This window comes from Sorex araneus, chromosome 4, assembly GCF_027595985.1.
Source record: "Sorex araneus isolate mSorAra2 chromosome 4, mSorAra2.pri, whole genome shotgun sequence".
In the NCBI taxonomy this organism is placed as follows: domain Eukaryota; kingdom Metazoa; phylum Chordata; class Mammalia; order Eulipotyphla; family Soricidae; genus Sorex; species Sorex araneus.
In genome coordinates, this window is record NC_073305.1 from 60,146,285 (window position 1) to 60,166,299 (window position 20,015).

The window sequence follows — 20,015 nt, forward strand, 5'->3', positions numbered from 1 at the left end:
CCAAGGTTCTCCTTTCCACACTTCAAAACTTTTCACCTTCTGTTTTCTCTGTCTAGAAAGCTTCTTTTCAACTCTTCACAAGACTAACACCGTGCTTAGGACCCAGTTCCAGTGTCCTTAGATAAACCATCTCTGATGCCTCAACTTTTCAGCAGAATGCAGTTATCTTCTACCAAAATATTTAATTCCATACTATTCTATAATGACTCCTTGTCCGTAGATCTCCTTAATTACTAATTTTCATATTAGTTTGTTGCCTATATAACCTACTAATATGTAAGCATCATAAACTCAAGCCCTTGACATCATGACCGGTCCCCACTGGGCACCCATTAAGTATTCCATTACTACATTTCCAACTGGACATATGAGCATGTTTTTTTTCAAAGTAAAATAGTTTTATTTAGAAAAATATGATGACAGAGAGAGAGAATTACATGCTTATGTTTTCAAGAGAGAACATATTTATATGTTCTGGAAAACATAGAGAGAGCCTTAAAATTCTAGTTTTTTTTTTAAATTTTATTTTATTGAATCACTGTGACAAAGGTTACAAAGTCTTCAGGTTTAAGTCTCAGTCATATAATGATCAAACCCCCATCCCTTCATCAGTGCACCTGTTCCCCCACGAAGAACCCCAATATACCCCCTCCCACCCACTCCCACACCTGAGTGGCCAATGATCTTCACTTTGTTCTCTCTATACTTTGGATACATTCAATATTTCAACAGAGAACTGACTATTATTATTTGGAATTTTCCCCAACAATCAAACATGCTGAAAAGGCATCATTTGATAGTTTGTTTTCTATTGCTGAGAATGAAGATTTATAGGAGCTCTTCTATGAGCTGTCTCTGCCGTGCGGTTTTGGATTTCTATTGTTCTAGCTCAGTTTACAGTCTAGATGCATTTCTATAAGTCTCTGGGTGCCAAAATGGGTTAGTAGACCTCCCGGATCATAGTCTTTAAGGAGCAGAGGGGCCATGTCATGTGTGGCTGCTCCAGATCTCATTTGGGCCAAGGGAATGCCAGTAACACCCCCATTCCATGATCTCTTGAGCACCACGTCACTACAAGCAAGTACCTCTGGGTTGTGAGTCCTAGAAAATGGCGGAAGCCACATGGGCACTGCTGCTCCTGTCGCTGCTATCTTCCCCGTAGAAAGATAGCTTTGGGAGAGAAAATCCTTCCCCCTTCCCAGGCAGCATGCAGTTGTAGCTCAGCTCACAGTCTAGATGCATTTCTATAAGTCTCTAGGTGCCAAGATGGGTTCGTAGACCTCCTGGATCATAGTCTTTAAGGAGCAGAGGGGCTGTGTCATGAGCGGCTGCTCCGGATCTCATCTGGGCTGAGGGCATGCCGGTAACAGCCCCGTCCCATGATCTCTTGCATGCAAGTGCCTCTGTGTCTTTTAAAAATATCTATTCTAACTTATGAAACCATTAAAAAATTGTTTCAAAATGTGATCTGTTGTGATATTTTCAAAAGTAACACTTGTTATAAATTAGGCATTTGAGAAGAAATCTCAAATTATATAAAGTGGTAAGAATTCTTGCTGATAGTGATATCGGTTATGATTTGTTTAGATTACTGACATATGATTTAATATATATGACAGATAACTAAAGCATCACTTAGTCTTTCTTTGTACTTTCTCAGTATTTTGTGCTCCCAGAAACCCACAAAAGATTTGGCAACTTATTTATATTGGTAGCAGAATTTTCTCAAATGGACATGGCATGTAACAATAAATCATCATGACAGGTACTAAAAAGTTCAGAGTAACACGATGATGCCCTCTTTTCTGAAGACAAAGCTCAGGAGGTAATATATTTTGTTAGGGAAATAAAAATCCTCAAAACAGATTTTTCACGAAATCCTGTTGATTGTCAAATTGCTCGAGCGATCTCAGTAACCTCTACATTCGTCCTATCCCTCAGATTTTAGAAGCCTCTCTCTTCTCGGCCTTCCCAATGATGCCGCATTGGAGGCTCTTTCAGGGTCAGGGGAATAAGATTCAGCTGGTTCCTGGCTTTGGCATATGTATACACTATGGGAAGCTTGTGAGGCTGTCCCATGTGGGCAGGAAGTTCTCTGTAGCTTGCTAGTTTCTCCCAGAAGGAAAAGTAGGTTGTAAGATATTGCGCGGCCGCTTTGCGCTTCTGGGAGCTTGCTTTTAAGTCTCTGGATGTTGGCCGTTGTTGAGATTACACAAACCTGGGTTCCTCTGCCGGTACCTTCATGCGTGAGGCTTGTCCAAACATGTGGAGAGGGGCCTTGAGCATGGCTGTGGCTAGGTTCCGGTGGTCTTCACCGCTGGGAGCTCGACTCAGGGTGGAGAGAAAAGATGGAGCCCATCCCCTCCAAGGGGCCCCGGAGAAGACAGCTAGGCATGCAGGCAAGAGACTCTCTGCTGAACTCAAGATTGGATAATTCTGTTTACAAATTGGTTATCTTATTTGTATCAGTCCAATTTAAAATATGCCACTCGAAAGACATATTATAAGTTATTTTGAGTTCTATAAGGACAGTTTTATCACCATGATATTTTTATTTTATTTTATTTTATTTTATTGAATCACCATGAAAAAAGAAATACAAAGCTTTCAGGTAGAAGTCTCAGTCATATAATGATTGAATCCCCATCCCTTCACCTGTGCACATGTTCCACCACCAAGAACCCCAATATACCCCCTCCCACCCAGTCCCCACCTAAGTAGCTAAAGGTCTACATTTTATTCTCTATACTTTGAATACATTCAATATTTCAATAGAGAACTCACTATTATTGTTTGGAATTTTCCCCCAACAATCAGACCTGATGAAAAGGCATCATTTAATACTTTCTTTTCATTGCTGAGAATGAAGATTCTATGAGCTCTTCATTTTGGATTTCTGATATTTTAGCTCAGTTCACAGTCTAGATGCATTTCTGTAAGAAGCCGCTCTGGGTGCCCAAATGGGTTAGAAGACATCTGGGATCATAGTCTTTAAGAGCAGAGGGTCTGTTTCTTGAGCAGCAGCTCCAAATCTTATCTGGGCCGAGGGCATGCCAGTACTATCCCCTTCCTATGATCGCCTATGAGCCACAGCATTGCAAAGTTCCTACCTCTCAGTGGAAGTCTTAGGGGGTGGCTCTCGCCACACGGATGATGTCGCCGCCGCCATTTTCCGTGCAGAAAAGCAGGGTGAGAGGGAAAATCCCTCCCCGGGCAGGGCATAGTCGTTGTACAGCTCACAGTCTAGATGCATTTCTGTAAGAAGCGCTCTGGGTGCCCAAATGGGTTAGGAGACCTCTTGGATCATAGTCCTTAGGAGCAGAGAGTCTCTCACCATGATATTTTTCTAAATTCCTATGAGCACCTATGTTGAGAAGGACAGAGTAAAACAAAAGCATTTTTAAAAAGTAAATATTGCTAGTGTGCTGGGAATCCACATCGCGCCAGGTTAAATCACATGACTTTCAACAGAGGCCAGTGGAAAATCATATTATATTTTACTTTTCCAGAACAGATTAGTCTCACACTCTGCACCAGCATAGAAAATGCTTCCACTGGGTTTGAAACATTATGTGTTGGAAACATAAATAGAGAAAAATAGAGGTCTGCCTCAAGGTTGGGCACGCAGTTCCCAGGGAAGGCAAGAGGAGATAAAAGCAGATGAAACAATAGCAGGGAAAGGGCTAATCCTCAGGTCAGCGGAAATTCTGTCAGCAGCTCTACCAGGATAATAGCAGCTACTGCAAATACTCCCAGATATTGAACTGAACCGTGATTGTGATTCCTTTTCTTCTCCGAAGCATAGAACGCAGCTCATTAGCAAACCAGCAACAGGCACACAGGCCCAGAGACCACTGTGAGGAACCATTACTCTGTCATGTCTTTCCTGGGTCTATATGTATTTTTTTAGGCAGGAATTTCTTTTTACTTTTTTCCCCCTTTTTTGGGGGGGTTAGGGGATGGGGGTCACACACCTAGCTATGCACAGGGGCTATTCCTGTATTCCTGGCTCTGCACTCAGGAATTACTCCTGGTGGAGCATGGGGGACCATCTGGGATGCTGGGGGTTGAACCCGGGCTGGCCACGTGTAAGGCAAATGCCCTACCCTTTGTACTATCGCTCCAGCCCTAGACAGGGATTTCTATCTTGATTTATTTCACTTACTTGGGTATGTAAGACCATCTTGATTCTATATGAAGACCTTTTATAGGGTTTTATATTCTTTATTTTTTTTGGGGGGGGCGTGTTGTGGGTAGAGGGTGGGGCCACATCTAGCAATGATCAGAGCTTACTGACTTTGTGTTTAGAGATCACTCTTGAAGTTTCTTGGGGGACATAAGCAATGACAAAGATCAAACCCAGGTCAGCTGTATGCAAGGCAAGTGTCTCAACTGTTATGATCTCTCTCAGGCCCCACATGGGATTTTTCTCGAGGAAAAAAATTTAGACAGCTAATTCAGACTAAGGAGTTTATAGCCAAGTGTAGGATGACATTACTTTGTTCGTTCCCTCCTTGCCACAAGTGGCTTGTCCCGGTTTTTCCCGGAGTTTAGGCTTACCCCAGTCACACCCATCAAGGTGTTCCCGAATCTCTCCCATCCCTTTGTTTAGCTATAATCACTTCTCCATGCTCTCTTCCCCAAAAGAGTTAATCCTCGGATTTCCCTTAATCTGACTCTGCTAATTTGCAAGGTCAGACCTTCCTAGGATACTGAATTTATATTATATAAGTTAATATTGCCTTTCTCCTCTTCTTGTGCCTTTTGAATAATTTACTTTAAAGCTATGTCTGTTTTGTATAGACACAAGAAGACAATATTATGTTTTTATAACTTGGGAATTAATTGGCCTCGAATATTATTCCCTCCCGGGCATCTGCTTTCTCCACTTAAGCCTCAGTTGCCCTCAGTTCCTAGCACCCCAAAGCATTGTCCCCGACATGGGACGGGAAGGATCCAGGCAAGCGGTGAGTTATGTGCTACCCTGGCATCGAGATGGGCCTGGCCAAAGTGCCTAATTCTTAACTATAAGTTAAGAGCTTGATCATAGACAAATGCTGTCATGATCCAATAGTAATTATGAGACTGGGACCCTGCCAGGGATAGGAAAGACTTATCTGGCCTGAGCACTGTAGTCTGAGATTGAGATGGCCCCAGGAGAGCAATTCTATAAGCTTTAATGCATCTCTTATTGTGTCCATACAAAATAATTAATATTATGAATTTTTATATGTTTGCTGGCTGAGGAGAAGAGAAACACATTCATGGGACTCTGCCCTTGGGTGGATCCTCCTGCTGAAAGAGAATTAGGTTCTAGGAGAAGCATCCCCTGAGGGAAAGGAACCTTACCCTATTGATGGTGACCACACCTATGTGTACGCCCCAACCCCCTCATGCTGGAGAGATTTAACTAGGCTGGAAGAGTGGGTTGGGGGGCCAGATCCATTGGTGAGATCGAGAGATCCTGAGAGAGACCGAGAGTGGGAGAGAAGCAGGGAGAGAGAATGAAATAAACTGATTGAGAAACCAGTTTGGCCTTCTTCCTTCCATCACCTGCCCTTGACCGACAGCACATCCTGCGGTTCTGGGGCACCTAACGCAGGCGGTGAGACAGAGCCACCCGGAGAGCCTGGGAGTGCGTGCACCCCTCGGCGAGCTTTAGTTTTTTACAGCCAAGGGAAGGAAAGAAACTGGCAGATGAAACAGAGGAATGAGAGGGAATTTTTTTTCCACTGTATCTCTTTTATGTGTTTGATGTAATGCATGAAATACATTATTTATTTAAAATAATTAAAAATTTGAACATTTAAAACCCTTTCCAATAACTTTGAAAGTCTTTTCTCTTCATAAGCTACAATTTTAGCAAAAATTGTAGTGAACAGGACCAGAGAGAAAATACAGGATTAATGCACTTGTTTTGCATGCAGCTGACCTTGGTTCAACCTCCAGTATCACCTATTATCCCTGAGCACAGAGCCGAAAGGAATAAGATCTGAGCACACCAGGTACAGTCCAAACCATACCATCACCACCAAAAATTATTTTTTAGTGTTAATGAGATTTTCTTTGACAATTCCTTCAGTAATAAACTTCTGTTTTTCTTTCAAATCTGCAAGTATATTTTCATGGAGTTGAATATTATCACTCATTTCTTTCCCCTCTGAGAATTAAAATTCTTAGAGCCCGAGGATTATCCAGATTTCAGTCTCTCTTAGTGAGTGGTGGGTTACTAGCAATAACAAAGCTTTAGTCTTGATTAGTGTTCTGTGTTAATTGGTGGGATAATAAGCATCGACTCTACATGTATGTGTGTGTTGGCTGCTACACTGCAATTACATGACATTTTTTATTCATAAGAAGCTTTATATTGCTCCAGTTATCATTGGAACCAGTTTTTCTCTCTCTCTCAAATAAACATGAGAAAGATCTGTATAATAACAATCGCCAATTTTAATTAAAGGCTTTTACTTTTCTCCCAATATAATATAAGAAAATTAAAGTGCAGAGCAGTAAATTGTTGAACATTCTCCTCCAAAAATTTAATTTCAAAAAAATTTAATTTTCTCTACATCAGACCAGAAGCCAAATGATTTATGTCATCTGCTAACAACTTCCCTGGATAGGCCCTTGACAGAGTCACTGTTTCCAAATGTCTTTGCTAACGCCCTGTCAAAGAGAAGAAAGAAAACCGTTGAGAGAGTGAATCCTCTGCATTGTCCATAGCTTGGGACTCAGTTCCTGCTGACATCTGAATATAAAATACAAATCACAATTTCAGGGATTGGAGAGATTACAAAAGGATGAAGCTCAGGCCTCACGTGGGAGATAATGAGTTTGATTTCTGGCACCACATGACGCTCCATAATCACAAGAAGACCCTGAGCTCTCAAATACCGCTGTGGAGCAACCCCCATCCTCACCCACCTCCCCCCAAAAAAATCCCAAGTGCAAAACAAAAATATTTTATTTTAAAGAGACCAAAGAAAGAGTGTTGCACAAAATATGATGCATGGGAGGATTGAATACTACTATAAACTAATTGCAATTCCTGAAACTTAAATCCTTTTTTAAATAAGTTTTACTGGATTACCATGAGATACAGTTACAAACTTGCATGATTATGTTTCAGTCATACAATGCTTGAGCACCCATCCTTCCACCAGTGCACATTTCCACCAGCATTGATCCTAGTGTCCCTCCCACCACCCCCACCCCATCCCATCCCCTGCCTCCATGGTAGGTACAATCCTTCTTACCCTCTCTCTAATTTTGGGTGTTAAAATTTGCAATATAGGTACTAAGAGGCCATCATGTTTGGTCCTTAGTCTATTTTCACCACATACCTCCCATCCCAGGCTATCGCTCCAATCATTTACTTAGTGGTTCCTTCTCCATCCTACTACCTTTTCTCCTGGCACATGGGGCTGGCTTCCAGAATGTGGCATGATTCTTCTAGCCTTTGTGTCTACTATCCTTATGTGTCAGCCTCATATTATGCTACTTTATATTCCACAAATGACTGCAGTCATTCTATGTCTGTCCCACTCTTTCTAACTCATTTCACTTAGCATGATACTCTCCAGATCCATCCATTTATAGCAAATTTCACGATTTCATCTCTTTTAACAGCTGCATAGTATTCCACTGTGTAGATGTATCAAAGTTTCTTTAACCAGTCATCTGTTTTGGGGCACTTGGGTTTTTTCCAGATTCTGGATATTGTTAACAGTGCTGCAATAAACATACAAGTGCAGATATCATTTCTACTCTGTTTTTTTGCATCTCCAGGATATATTCCCAGAAGTGGTATTTCTGGGTCATATGGAAGCTCAATTTCTAGGGTTTTTTTGGAATGTCCATATTGTTTTTCAAAAATACTGAACCAGTCAGCATTCCCACTGACAATGAATGAGAGTCCCTTTCTCCCCACATCTGCACCAGCACTGGTTGCTCTTGTTCTTACTGATGCATTCTAGTTTCTGTGGTATAAGACTTATTGTTGTTTCGATTTGCAACTTCCTGATGATTAGTGATGTAAAGCATTTATTCATGTGCCTTTTGGCCATTTGAATTTCTTTATTGATGAAGTTTCTGTTTATTTCTTCTCCCCCATTTTTTGGATGGGGTTAGAGTGTTTTTTCTTGTAAAGTTCTACTAGTGTCTTGTGTATCCTGGATATTGAGTCCCTAACTGATGGGTATTGGGTAAATATTTTTTCCCATTCCATGGGCTCTTTCTGTATTTTAGTCACTGTTTCTTTTGAGGTGCAGAAGCTTTTTAATTTAATGTAGTCCCATTTGTTTATATTTGTTTCTACTTGATTGGACAGTGGTGTTTCATCTTTAAAGATACTTTTAGCTTCAATATCATGGTGGGTTATGCCTACATTTTCTTCTATGTACCTTATGGATTCAGGTCTGATATTGAGGTCTTTAACCTATTTTAATCTGACTTTTGTACTTGGCATTAGACAGAGGTCTGAGTTCATTCTTTTGCATGTAGCTGTCCAGTTTTCCCAGCACCACTTGTTGTTCCACTTATCATTCCTTGCTCCTTTATCAAAGATTAAGTGATTGCATATGTGGGAGGCTGTGTCAAAATATTGAACTCTGTTCCATTGGTCTGCGGGTTTGGTGAAACTTAAATCTTTACCTATTGGCTATCAACATAGAGGCTGTCAGCAAGCTCCCTACAGGAAAGCCACGATAATCCTAATGCAAAACTTTATGAGATCCCAACAACAGTTCTCTGAGGCTTTTCTTTGCCCTATTTCGATCAGACTGGGTGCTAAATCCCCTTCACCCAAGATCACAAACAAAACACAAAAGCCCCAATAGAACCTGGTTTCCTTTGGCCAGGGAAACCTGAAAGCTTCAACCTCAGAGAGCAGACGACTATTACAGAAGAAATGGCTACTAAACTAGAGCTAAATACTGCTACCAACAACCAGGGTCCATCCATACCCACCCAGAAAATATCAAATGATGATCCCCGACTTTGTCTCATTCTAGGTTTTCATGATGGGCACAAACCAAACATCAGGTGGTGCCTTTCAGAAAAAGCTGAAAAGGAAGCAGCAATTTTCATCTACCAAATTTAGTAATGAGTTTGGCTGCCTACCACGGTGTCACTTGAGACCAAATGGAGAAGCTGGACTCGTACCCCCACCTGGTAGTAATGTTGTACCCCTTTACTCCTCTGTAAAGAACAGTTGTTGCTAGCACATCTACCATTAAAGTGCCTATAGCTCTAGAGAATTTTGTTGTACATTTTATCTTGCTAAATGTAACTCCCTACCAGAATGGGATGAAATGGGGTAATATTCAAAAACATAATTTCCCTAGGATAGATTAAAAATTCCTAACAGCTCAGCATCACCAACAAACTAAAGACTCTGATTTAATTTATTTATTTGGTTTGGGGCCACACCCAGCAAAGCTCAAAGTTACTCCTGACTCTGCACTCAGGAATTATTCCTGGAGGTGCTCAGAGAACCCTATGGTCAAGAATCGAATCTTGGTCAGCTTCGCACAAAACAAGTGCCCTACTTGCTGAACTATCTCTCCAGCTCTTAAAACCCTGATTTTCAATGAACAAAGAGCTGAAATAGCTAGGAAATAGGTCAAAGGGCTGGAGCACATGCCTGGTAAGCACAGCCCCCCCTCCCAAGTTTGGTTCCCCTGGAAACCATGTGGCTTCCCAAGAACTAGTGTATATAGCCTTGGTAACTCCAGCATTGCTGGGGAAAGTCCCACCCGCTCCTCAGAAATAGGTTGGGAATAGATATCTCTAAATATATATATATGTATGTATGTGTATATATATATATATATACACACACACAAATATGTACAATGACTTACAACGACTAGGTAAATTGAAAGATATTCAATTGATGGTTACTGGAGAGAGAGGAAGTAAAAGAGAGAGAGAGAAAGAGAGAGACAGAGAGAGAGGGAGAGGGAGAGGGACAGGGAGAGGGACAGGGAGAGGGAGGAAGAGAGAGAGGGAGAGGGAGAAAGAGAGAGAGGGGAAAGGAGAGAGATTGTTAGCAAGAATGTGGAGAAATTTTAAAAAGCTTTTTACACTGTAGGTTGAAAATTTAAAAAATAGTGCAGCTCTTTTTTTTTAATACTGCATGGTAGTTCCTCAAAAAAATTTAAATGGATCTTTTGGATTTGGAACACTCAAACACTGAAACCTAAAAACCTAAAACACTATCAACATTTTTATAGATTAGGATGAGTAAATAAATATTGAAGTTAATGAAATAAAAAATTGAATTAACATGTGCTTCAGAAATTTCACTTCTGGTATATGCCCAAGGTAATTAAAAGTAATGACTTAAATATATATTTATAGCACAGCGGGTAGGGCATTTGCCTTATACACGGCTGATCTGGGTTTGGTTCCTCCACCTCTCTCAGAGAGCCCGGCATCTACTGAAAATATCTCGCCCACACGGCAGAGCCTGGCAAGCTACCCGTAGCGTATTGGATATGCCAAACACAGTAACAAGTCTCACAATGGAGACATTACTGATGCCCACTCGAGCAAATCTATGTGCAATGGGATGACAGTGACAGTAACAGTGATACTCATGTTTACAACATTATTCGTGGTAGTTAAAAGGTAGCGGCCACACATGTCTCAATATATAGATGGGTAGATAAAATAAAATATGGTATTATATGTAGTGAGTAAATAAAGAAATAAAAAATATATTGTTAACGGGTACAGAGAGTTTCAAATTGCAAGATTTTAATTTTCACCATATCACTGTTTCAGTGTCATCCCGTTGCTCATTGATTTCCTCGAGTGGGCACCAGTAACATCTCCATTGTGAAACTTGTTGTTACTGTTTTTGGCATATCGAATACACCATGGGTAGCTTGCCAGGCTTTGCCTTGTGGGTGGGATACTCTCGATAGCTTGCCGGGCTCTGCAACAGGGATGAAGGAATCAAACCCAGGCCAGCCGCATGCAAGCCCTACCCGCTGTGCTATCGCTCCAGCCCAATTTTGATTTTTCAGGCACTTTTTAGTGACTCAATGCCATTGGGCAAACAGAAAAAAAAAATAAGCAAATGGGGATTACATTGATTTAAGATACTTTTGCACTGCAAAAGAAACAATGACTAAAAAGACATCCTATGGACTAAGAGAAATTATTTATCATACATCTGACAAAGGTTAATATCCAAGATACATAAAACAGTTGTTAAAAAATCAAAATGGTGAAAATTGTTGAACAGACACTTCCTCATAACAGACACAAGTGACATAGATATAGGGGAAAGTTCTCTGTATCACTTATCATCAAGGAAATTCAAATAAAACCAACTATTATATGATACTTCAAAATAGTGGAAATAATCAGTGCTGTTGTGGATGTGGGGAAATAGAAATCCTCATTCCTCTTGGTTGAAATGTCATCCATCTGGGTCTACCTCTATGGAAGACTTCTCAGAAAATTAAAATTGAGTTTGCATATGACCCACAACTTTCACTTTTTGTCTTCTACTCCTAAAACTCAAAAAAAAAAAGTTTCCAAAAGACATTTGCACTCCTTTGTTAATTGCAGCACTATTTACAATAGCCAAGATATAGAAACAAACTAAGGACCCAAGAAACACGAATTGATAAAAAATGAACTGGTGTATATATAGGGACTGGGGCAATAGTACAGCAGGTAGGGCCCTTGCCTTGGACATGGTAGACCTGGGTTGGAACCACATATAGTCTCCCTAAGCATCATCGGGAATGATCCCTAAGTACAGAGCCAGGAGTAAGCCCTGTGCACCACTAGGTGTGACCCCCCAAAAAATTTGTTCGGCACCAGTAACATCTCTCATTGAGAGACTAATTGTTACTGTTTTGGGTATAAAAATAAAAAACAAAAATGAAACACACTCACACACACATACACACAATGGAATACTACTCAGCTATAAGAAGAGATGAAATCATGCCATTTGTTTAAATGTAGATAGAACTAGAAGGTATCAAACTAAGTGAAGTTAGAAAAAAAGTAAGAGAAATATACAGAATGATCTCTCTCATATGTGGAATATAAAGAAATAGCCGCATCTTCCAAGGGGTATGGTGGGAGAAGGGTTTGGAGAAAACCTTGAAATATTGATGGAGAGATATTGACACTCTGGTGGTGGGTGTGGTTTGAAACATTGTATGCATAAAGCTATTGATAATAATATTGTAAATAATAGTGCCTAAATTTTTAAAAATGGGAGAAAAAGAAGAGTTCTAGTGATGGATGGTTGTGACGGATGGGCAACAATAAGAGTGAATAATATCACTGACCACTTAAAAAATGACTAAGATGGCAAGTTTCTTGTTTGTTTTGGGGCCACATCCAGCTATGCTCAGGATTACTCCTTGCTCTATACTCAGGGACCACTCCAGGCAGGACTCAAATCCATGTCAACCATGTACAAGGCAAGGATCCTATCACCTTACTCTCTTTGCAGCTGAAGATGGCAAATATTATGTTGTGCTATTTTACCATAATTTTCCACAACACAGTGCAAACTCATTAAATGGCATGTTATAGGCAGAAATGAAAAATTGTTCAGAAAATCTTGTATTTCTTGCCTATAATTATGACTAAGAAAAGAGGTTCAGGTTCTCATCATATAAGTATTCCTTTGTACACTGACAAGATAAATCAAGCAAAAGTGAAGTGGTAGTGAAAAACCACTGCTAGTGATTTCAATGACATGAACATGTTAGGTTGCTTATACCTGCCTACATACGAGGCTCTCATGGCAAGAAAAAATGTTTCTAGTCTCCTATACTGCATAAAAAGAACAGAGATAGTTATAGAATAACAGAATTACATTAGTCCTTAAAAAGAGAAAACCAATACCAGCAAACCCAATGGCTGAAGTCCAACTTTGTAGCTTACCTTGCAGAGTTTGTAGCAACAAAATTGAAGAACTGGGAAAACTAAATTATTCCTATCAAGTTGCTATTCAAAAGAAAAAAATCATCATTGCTAATAAAATTGAAGACATATTTAGTTAAAGTAGTTCCTAAAATGAAAGGGTTTTCTTGCCTGGTGGAAGAAAAGACTAGCACTGTAGCACTGTCCTCAATTGTTCATCAATTTGCTCGAGCAGGCACCAGTAATGTCTCCAATGGGAGACTTGTTGTTACTGTTTTTGGTATATCAAATACTCCACGGGTAGCTTGCCAGGCTCTGCTGTGCAAGTGGGACTCTCCGAGAGAGACGAAGGAATCAACAATGCCTAAAAATAGAGCACTGGTAGGCCAGTCATTATTCCCTGTAGTTGACCACAGTCATGAATGGCAAAGGAAGAAGTTATGAAGTGGGGGCTTATAATCATTCTTTTCCTTTATAAGTTCCTCAAACAGGTGATCCAACTGACCTCAATTTCACTACTCAAGTGAATTCATTTGTCATATTTTTTTTGAGGTTTTTTGTTTGTTTGGCGTCCACACCCAGTAATGCTCAGTTCTTACTCCTGGCTCTGTGCTCAAGAATCATTCCTGACAAGTTGGGAGACCATATGTGATGCCAGAGATAGAACCAGGCCTGATTATGTACAAGTCAAGCACCTTAGCCCCTGTACTATCTCTCTAGCATCCCTTTGGCAAGTAAAGACTGAAGTTCTTCATATTAAACTACTGAGGTAAATTTCATTTATGTCTACTCATGTGATCACCTCACTGGTAAAGTACAAAACAATTTCATTATCCACAAAACTCTTCTTACTCCTTGGTAATCACTGTCCCATGGAGAAATAATCATTATTTAACTTTAACTTTGGTCATCATGAGATTCCCTGGTTCTTGAAATTCATAGAGAGGGAATCACAGAATATACTTACTCTTTATTGTGTGTGATTTCTTCGTTCAACATGATTTTGCAATTTATTCATATGTTAGGTGTTTTTGTAGTTTATTCTTTTTCATTAGTGAGCAGTATTAGAAAAAAATGACTAAACAGTAGATAAGCATATGGAAATGCTTATCATTAGAAGTGTAAATTCAAAGCACACAGTGATACAATGAAGAAGACTTTAAAAAGACAAATAAAAAGACAAATAATGTTAAGTCAAAGTGAGGGTGTGGGAAGCCCTCATACGTTGGCAGTAAAAAGAAAATAATTATTTGAAAAACTATTTGACAATGCTCAAGAAAATTAAATTAAAGTTAAGCTTTATTCCTAATGACTTAGCAATATCATTCCTAGTTTTAAGCTCAAGAAAAATGAGTGCACATGTACACAAAAATGAGTGCACATGTACACTATGAAAAAGTGATCATAGCAGGTAATTATAAAATTTCAGTGCTGAAAACAACACAAATGTGAATCAGCAGGAGACTAGATGCATAAGCAGCAGTATATTCAAACATACTTCTTGTATGGTCCATAGTGCGCAAAATAAATCTTCATCTTCTGCATCTCTCCCTGAGTTAGCATCACACCCTCTTCTTGAGGATCCCACTTTGTTCACAGTTTTCTTTGAGAGAACAGTGAACACTATCTTCCAATACCAAATTTGTGATCAACTTTCCCCCAGGAATAACACACTCCAGATTCTGAGTCAAACAAGTATTTAACAGGTATATAACAATTTCATAAACTTTTCTTGGGCCTGATCCTAGATCCTGAAAAAAAGCTACCAAGATAGTTAAGATACAGTCTCTACTGAAAATATATTGATTGAGACCTTGGTGGAATCTGGAAGAGCTATTCTTGAATCCCAAGTTTTATTAGCTGTGTGCCCTTGGGCAAATCCTGGTCTCCTAATCAGTGTAAGGCATCTGCACAGCACAAGCAATCATTGCAGTGTCACCTAAAGAGCGCTCTAAAAACCGCATATGAGGGTGAATATGAAGAGCATGATGCACTGGCACATAGAAGGTTTTAAAGCAATGATAATTATCATCATTACTAATATTATTATAATGTTTACAGTCATCAAGGAGCAAAGGGATATCTGAGTACAAAATGGATTATCAGAAATGTTAAAATAGAATAAAAGTGTAATTATGGAAATGTGCTTTAAAAAAGAAAGAAGAGGGGCTGAAGCGATAATACCCCCTCAGCACCACCAGGAGTAATTCCTGAGTGCAGAGCCAGGAGTTACCCCTGAGCATCGCTGGGTGTGACCAAAAAAAGAAAAAGCAAAAAAAGAGAGAGAGAGAGAGAGAGAAAGAGAGAGAGAGATAAAGAGAGAGAGAGAGAGAGAGAGAGAGAGAAATAAGAAGTTAATTGAGACTAGAAAAGTCTGGGAAGATTTCCTATAGGATTTATAGAGAGTGAGTGTCAACTTAGGGAACAAGAGAACAACTCTGATTTTAATAATAAAATACTGAATTAAGAGGCAATACAGTGTATTAAAAAATATATTCTCCATGCCTATGCATTTATAAGCAAATTTCATGACTTCATCTTTTCTAACAGCTGTGTAGTATTCCACTGTGTAGATGTACCAAAGTTTCTTTAATTAGTCGTCTGTTGTTGGCACTCAGGTTGTTTCCAGATTCTGGTTACTGGGAACAGTTCTGCAATAAACTTACAAGTGCAGATGTCATTTTTTTCTGTGGTCTTTTGTGTCCCCAGGATATTTTCCCAGAAGTGCTATTGTTGGTCCATATGGAAGCTCAATTTCTAGTTTTCTGAGGAATTTCCATATTGTTTTACAAAAAAGGCTGAACCAGTTGGTATTCCCACCAGAAATTAATGAGGGTCCTTTTCTCCCTGCATCCACGCTGTCACTGGTTATTCTTGTTCTTTTTGATGTGGACCAGTCTCTGTGGTGTAAGATGATATCTCATTGTTGTTTTGATTTGCATTTCCTTTATGATTAATAACATAGAGCATTTCTTTATGTGCCTTTTGGCCATTTGTATTTTCTTTTTGTATTTTCTGTTCAATTCTTCACACCATATTCTAATGGGGTTGGAGGTTTTGTGTGAAAGGAGTGAAATGAGTTAGAAAGAGAGGGAAATACATAGAATAACTGCACTCATTTGTGAAATATAAAATAACATAATATGAGACTAACACTCAAGGACAGTAGAGACAGAGGTCAGGAAGATTGCTCCACAATTGAAAGCCTGCCTCATGAGCTGGGGGAAAAAGCAGTTGGCGTACAGAAGGGACCACTAAGTCAATAATGGTTAGAGGGGTAGTTCAGAATGCAAGATGTGTGCTGAAAGTAGATAAAGGACCAAACACAATGGCCTATATTATCTGTATTGCAACAAAAAGAAGCATGATGCCCAAAATTAGAGAGAGAGTAAGAAGGAAGGTGTCTTCCACAGAGGCAGGGGGTAGGTTGGGTGGGGATGCTGGAAGGGATACTGGAGACATCCGTGGTATAAAATGTGCACTGGTGAAGGAATGGATGTTGGATCATTTCATGACTGAGAATCATGAAAACTTTATAATATAACTGTATCTCACAGTGATTCAATGATAAGAAAAAAAGAGTACCAAGTTTGAAATCCTAGAAACCTAGGTTTGAATTGGGGTTCAAATTATAAATTATAAATAATTATAAATAATTATAATTTATTAGCCAGAGAACTCTGGGCAGGTAATTTAACTCTCCCAATTCCATTTTTATTTTTTTATGTAATGATTTATATTTCTTTTTTTTTTTACTTTTAAATTTTATTTTCATAAGGTTGTTCACTTTTTTTTAAATTTTTTTATGATTTATATTTCTAACAGTTGAGAATAAAATTATTGGGGACCTAACACAACCAGTTACTTATGACACAAATTTTATTTTATTTTTTATTGGCTAGAGCGATAGCACAGCAGGTAGGGTATTTGCCTTGCAACTCAGCCAACCCGAGTTTTATTCCTCTGTCTCTCTCAGAAAGTCTTGCAAGCTACCGAGAGTATCCCGCCAGCATGGCAGAGCCTAGCAACCTACCTGTGGTGTATTTGATATGCCAAAAGCAGTAACAGCAAGTCTCACAATGGAGGCATTACTGGTGCCCACTTGAGCAAATTGATGAACAATGGGAACAGTGTTGTTTTATTATTGAATCGCAGTGAGATACACAGTTACAAAGTTGTTCATGATTGAGTTTCAGTCATATAATTTTCCAACACCCAGCCCTCCAACACTATACATTTCCCACCACCAATTACCCACTTCTCCCCCCGCCCCTGACCCCAGTCTGCCTCTATAACAAGCACTCTTTTCTTTCTCCTCCTCCTCCTCATCTTCCTCCTCTTCCTCTTCTTCTTCCTCCTCCTCCTTTATCTTCTCTCTCTCTCTCTCTCTCTCTCTCTCTCTCTTTCGCTCTCTCTCTTTCACCCCTTCTCTTTTGGGTACACTACACAAAATTTATCATTAAGAAAAAGTAAATGTTTGCACACAATGCTACTCTTGAGTAAAACTGGGGCTTGAAATAAAAGACAACATTTTACTAACCTGACTACATGGACCTACAGAAGGGGATTTTAGTTCTTGTAAGATACTTAGCAAATCTAGCAGCCCCTTCAGCACAGATACATGAATGCACAGATACAGGAATTTTTATTTTGTTGTTGTTGCATAATTTAACTGGTTCTAAGACTTCCAGAAAATGTGATAAATGTAATTCATCACACTATTAAGCTTCCAAGGCCCCCAGTGAAGAACTTAGAAGAATTTGTCGCTCAAAAAAGCATTAGCCAATCAAAGGTGGACTTCTTAGAACTTCACTCCTATTACCTGCTATTTAATTTTGACAGAACATGAATCAGAGCAGAAAACCAATCTGTGAAAGGAAACTTGATTAAGGAAAACAAAAATCATTTTATCTATAAGGGCCAGGAGGATCGCACCATGGCTTGGAATCTGGCCTCACATCCTGGGGGTAAAGGCAGCTGTGATAGACAAGGGATCACTAAGTCAATGATGGTTGGAGGAATCACTGGGGATGGAGGATGTGTGCTGATAGTAGACTATAGACCAAACGTGATGGCCTCTTAGTACCTGTATTGCAAACCATAACACCCAGAAGGAGAGAGAGAAAGAGGGAATGTGCCTGCCACAGAGGCAGGGGGTGGAAAGGGATGGGGGTGGCAGAAGGGATACTGGTGGTGTAGAATGGGCACTGGTGGAGGAATTGGTGCTCGATCACTGTATGACTGGAATGTAATCATGAAAGTTTGTAAGTCTGTAACTGTAATCTCTCGGTGATACAACGAAAAAAATCATTTTTATCTGTGATAGTGTAGGGAGCCATCTTACAGAGTCCGGCTCTTATCGTCTAGTCAACCGGAGGCTGCTTGGGATTCCTGTGATCTTATCATTTCACCATTTGTCTCACTAGCCAAAGGCCATGCCTGATCAACATTCTACTACTGTTCCTATGGGGGTCTAAGCATGCATACCACCCCCCTCCCACCAAGAGGTATAAGTATTGTAACTGCTGTGAATAAACTTCTCTCTCTCTCCTCCTCCTTCTGGCTCTGTGTCTGTTCATTCGGTTACGTCCCCTCCTTAGCCCCACGAGGGGTCCTCCCTGCGGGACAGGATGGGACCCCACATCTGGCGCCCAGCGTGGGGCACGAGGGGACCACCGAACGCCCGGTCAAGTTCACGTCGGCCGACGAATTCACGGAAAAGTGAGTGTCTCTGAGGGTCGCCTCTCTCTTGGCGCACACCCTGGTATGGGACCGGGCTTGAATACAGTCTCGTGTTGAGGACGAGACGGTCACTGGCGGAAAGGCTTGAATTCCCTTGTCTTGTGTGTATGTGTGAGTGATTGTGCAGTCTTGGACGTCCTCGTCCTTGTACTGAGTCTGTGGCTCCACGACTTGGCATCCTTAAGATCCCTTTAAGGTTACGGAGTCCGAGTGGGCTGTCTGGGATTCCACGAGGAACATATGGTCTAGGGTGGTGCTAGTTTAGACACCGGCCGCAAGTCACCTCTCAGGCTGATCCACTATGGCTAAGTTCCTCACCGGCCAGACATGCATTTGAGTGGTTTGTTCTTGTGTCTTTTGTGTTTTCATTTCGGTCGAGTTGGCAGAAACTACCTCCCAGTGTAGACAGTCACTGGTGGGAGGTCGAATCCCTTTGTCCTGTGTTTTCATTTCTGTCGAGTTGGCAGAAACTACCTCCCAGTGTAGACAGTCACTGGTGGAAGGTCGAATCCCTTTGTCCTGTGTTTTCATTTCTGTCGAGTTGGCAGAAACAGCCTACCAGTGACCCTTTCTTTTCTCTTCTTGCTTTATTGTCTGCTTATCCTCTGTTTCCTTCACCTGTGTTCACCCTTGGGAATTCCCCGTTTGTTGCATCTTTATTCTAGCTATCTTTATCCTAGCTGCTATTTCCATTTTTGAACGGTGCCTTTTCCAATTCCGCCCTTTTACTCCCTAGAATTATGGGACAAAAACCTTCTAAACAGGAGCTCTTTATCAATAGCCTGAAAGACTCCCTTAAAGACCGTGGAGTAAAAGTAAGGAAAAAAGACCTAGTGCAATTTTTTCTCTTTATAAAAGATATTTGCCCCGGGTTCCCTCAGGAGGGGACTATTAGTAAAAATAAATGGGCCAGAGTAGGTGATTGTATGGAAGATTATTATAAACGGTTTGGTCCTGAGAAAGTCCCTACTTCCGCTTTTTTTTATTGGAACTTAATAAATGAGACTCTTAAGCCGCAAAAAAGACAGCCGGAGAATCAGCACCTGGTTTCTGAATCCAAGACCTTTCTAAGGAAAAAGTATAAGAATTTCAAGGCTCCCTTAGTTTGTGGGGATGAGGTCCCCTCCATGCAGAAGGCTGACTCCTCAAATTCTACTAATGTATACTCTGACCATTCTGCCCCCCTACCTGAGCCCTCCCGAGCGGAGGCACCTCCAAAACTTTATCCTGTGATTTTTGATATTCCTGATCCTTCTCCTCCCGAACCCGAATCCTTACCCCCAGAGGACGGGGCTATCCAGGAAGATGAGGTAGCGAGGAATCAGCCCTCAGCCCCTTGGCCCTCGTTGGAAAAACAGCCACCCCCTTAC